At 47.7% G+C, this 4,028-nt stretch overlaps 1 pseudogene; it reads left to right on the top strand.

The window, feature by feature from the left end:
- The first annotated feature begins 649 nt into the window (after positions 1 to 649).
- Positions 650 to 770, top strand: LOC144116794 (U2 spliceosomal RNA; annotated as a pseudogene).
- The last annotated feature ends 3,258 nt before the right edge of the window (positions 771 to 4,028 follow it).

Consider the following 4,028-nt stretch of genomic DNA (forward strand, 5'->3'; position numbering starts at 1 on the left):
TCCTTTCCACAAAAAGCAATTATTAACCGCTGGCTCTTAAGGGTAACGGAGCGGATTCCAAGAGAAGGCAAGCGTAGCAGGGGCGGTAGAAAGTTAGGCAGGCAGATGAAATGAAGAATTTGGCGGGAATGGGATGGCCGCAGCTGGCAAGGGACAGGGTTACTTAGGGCGACATGGGAGTGGTTGCCTGAAATGGGAGTAGTCAAGATGATGATTATTATTTTGTAAATAGTGTACACAGATCTCCCCTATCCTTTCTCGCTATCGCTCCCCACGTCCTATTCGCGAGGGCGTGATGTGCGTGCCTTTGCGCAAATGGGTTGGGGAAACGCATCGTGCACTGCCTATTGTTAACAAGTCGCTCAACGTGCACGTGCCAGCTTATTTTGCCAGTGGAGTGCACTCTCAATGTAACGTTTTGGGAAACCGTTACCGCACCTGCCAGGAACCAAGCGCACATGCCCACGGTATTTGTGCGCTCCTAGCGGGTGGCGGGAGCGGTAACGGCAGCGATACACGGTACATGAGATTTAGCATGCCGCATTCCACTGTCATGATACAGGTCCACTGGCGTAGTGGCATGTGTGCGCTTGCTCTTGGCCCTCAGGGGCGATGGCGCCTCGCGGAGCGAATGTCCGGACCCCGTAGAATATCTGTTACGAGTCCAATTGGACTTATTTTTGGAAATGTGGCGGAGAGTTTGAAGGTTGCTTCACTCCCGCCACCGGTTGGCCCGGTATTGCACTACCTCCGGGATCGGCCTTGTCTTTAGCGCGTCTTTACTATTCTGTCTTTCTATCCCATCGTTCAACTCTCCTCCTATCTGCACGTGGTAGCGATTGTGGCCTGGCTTTAGCCAGTGAGCAGGCCTGTGCACTTTCCTTTCTTCCTGGCAGCGACAGACAGACATACAGACTCGCGGAACTGGATCGCGCTAGTAGTAGTAATTTATTGAAAGGAAAATGCGCCGAAGGTAAGGACAGGATGTTGCCGGCCGCGGCAGTTGCTATCTAATTATCCTAAGCACCGGAGCTGCGCCTGGCGGGAATGAAAGGGGCAGGGAGGGAATAAAAAGGAGAAGTAGTCGGTAGTGATAGCGAGAAAGGACATGGGATAGCTATGTACACTATTTACAAAAGGATAACACACTGGTAAAACTCTCTCATGGCCAAGTCATTCGATGGGCACAGTTACCTGGTCTCGTCGCTGTTTCTGGAATTCACGTGACCATGCTTTGAACCCGCTAAGAAAGTGCTATCGCTCCCCGCTGGCAAAAAAGGCTGGCACATGCACGTTGAGAAACTCGTTAACAGGCAGTGCACGATTGCTTTCCCCAACCAACTTGCGCAAAGGCATTCAGCCTACCACGCCCTAGCGAAGAGACATCTCAGCGAAGTTCTTAAAACTTGAGCTCTCTCTCTCTCTCTCTCTCACACACACACACACACACACACACACACACACACACACACACACACACACACACACACACACACACACACACACACACACACACACACACACACACACACACACACACACACACACACACACACACACACACACACACACACACACACACACACACACACACACACACACGACACTTGCTTTCGTTTGTGTGCAAGATGCTTGCTGTTCTGAGACTCCGCTTACAGTATATGTCTCTTGCCTGTCCTGAAAGACCCCTATGCTATATATTTATATACATGTTGTCTCACATAACTTCAGCCAAAATTCTAAAAATGAAAGGCACTCCGGACGCGAACAGAACTAGATACATAATGCTGACACTAGTCTAGAGTACTCAGGCTATTTTTTATTTACCCCTCGACTAACTGATTAGTTATGTGCAATTAATCAACTTCTTAAGTATTGGCTGCAGACCTTAATCAATTTCTCTGTCACGAAGCGCTATTGAAAGGATCCAGACGCATATACGTCGCTCTTTTGTCGGATGTTGAAGGCTTCTTCAATCTCCCTGGTCCAATGATCAAAATATGCCGGGATGACCATTGTGTTGATAAGCTTCGGAGCACATTCATGCTCTCTGCAATGTTTTGCTAATTCACAGCTGATGGCGCCCTTTAGGGATCTTTTGTGCTCTCGAAGCCGTTTATTCAAACAGCGCCCTGCTTGACCAATGTAGGTGCATCTGCATGACAGAAGTATTTCATAAGCCCGCTTTTCACATATTTTACATGTTTTTTCCGGTGCCTTTTCTTGCATTGATTTTTTCTTTGCTTGCTGTTGACTTTGGCGCACAGGCTTAACTTGTTGGGTGCTCTTGCGGCTACCTTTTTGAGACTGTGGGAAATGCCATTAATGTAAGGAATGACCGCGTATGGCTTCCTTTCTTCTGATGTGGTTGTGACATATTTTCTGCTGATGTGGTTGTGACATATTTTCTGCCTCTAAGTGCTTGCAGAATCCCCTCTGCGACACTGGATAGCAGTCTCGTCGGGCAACCTGCTACTTTCAGCCCACTGTTCTGGGCGTCATAACTGCCTTGAACTTCATCATGGCAGGGTCTTGTCAATCAAGACATCAAGACATTTGTAGCCAGTGCTTAAAGTCAGGGGGTCTCGGACCCCCACTCACCAACACTGACAAAGGATCCGAGGCCTCCCGCGCTGGAATGTACAGACTGCATGAACCCGAAGCACACAACCATTTTTTATTCTTGTCACTGATGGTCAAAATTTTTATTGTTTCAAAAAGTGCATGCGTACAGGATATATACATCGACATTTGTAGCCAGTGCTTAAAGTCAGGGGGTCTCGGACCCCCACCCAACAACACTGACAAAGGATCCGTGACCTCCCGCGCTGGAATGTACAGACTGCATGAACCCGAAGCACACAACCATTTTTTATTCTTGTCACTGATGGTCAAAATTTTTATTGTTTCAAAAAGTGCATGCGTACAGGATATATACATCGACATTTGTAGCCAGTGCTTAAAGTCAGGGGGTCTCGGACCCCCACCCAACAACACTGATAAAGGATCCGTGACCTCCCGCGCTGGAATGTACAGACTGCATGAACCCGAAGCACACAACCATTTTTTATTCTTGTCACTGATGGTCAAAATTTTTATTGTTTCAAAAATTTCACCGCGATTGTTAATAAGAATGTAACATATTTTCCAAAACTTGACACTGAGAAAAATAAACAGCTGGCAGCACTACACAAAGGTTGGAAGGAAAAGGGAAACCACTGATCTCCCACCACGAGTCGGGCCACAGCTGGCCACTCGGGTAAAAGGTTACCCACTAACAGTGGGGAACACAGTGCAATGTCCCCCCAATATTCATAAAAAAGGAAAACCTTTGGCCTACCAAAATGCAAAACGGCTCTAAGTCATTTACTTTCCGTTTCCCGCCTCTCGGAGAAGATTAGTGATGTTTCCCATTTGCACTATTTTTGTCCATTATCATTGTCATGTGTACAGTTCATTGCACACTATAACTACCCATCTTTGCCTAAAATGACGTGTAAAACAGGCGGCCAGACACTTTTCTCTCTCCTTTTTTATTTCCCTCTCCGTCTGTGCAGAAATCACCAGAGACCCTTTTTGACGAAGCCAGACTGAAGCGCTGTTCTCAGCCATTTGCTGCATGGGCTAAAGCAGGACAAAAATACCAACACGGACCCTTTTCTCATAAAAAGATTGGAGGAGACACTTCAGCTCCACCTTAAAGGTATGACGCGATAACGTAATTAATTGCCATATATGCAAAAGGTCACTCACTACTTCACACTCACAGACCTCTGGGAGTCCTCACATCCCTTCTGGCACTGTGGTGCAGTTAAGCAATGAGCCACTACCCTGAGATGGCAGGTGCTCCTATCGGCGGGCCTTGTGTAGCCCAGGTTGCTCTTCCCCAGCGACCAATCATTAATTTAACTGCCACCTGCCACAGTGGACAGTTCACTCACTATCCGGTGGGCAGGCTGTGATTATACCACAAGGTCATGTCACCTAGGTGGCCCACCTGTCGCCTAGGTTGCTGCTCGTTGGGCACC

The sequence above is a fragment of the Amblyomma americanum genome, chromosome 1 (genome assembly GCF_052857255.1).
Source record: "Amblyomma americanum isolate KBUSLIRL-KWMA chromosome 1, ASM5285725v1, whole genome shotgun sequence".
In the NCBI taxonomy this organism is placed as follows: domain Eukaryota; kingdom Metazoa; phylum Arthropoda; class Arachnida; order Ixodida; family Ixodidae; genus Amblyomma; species Amblyomma americanum.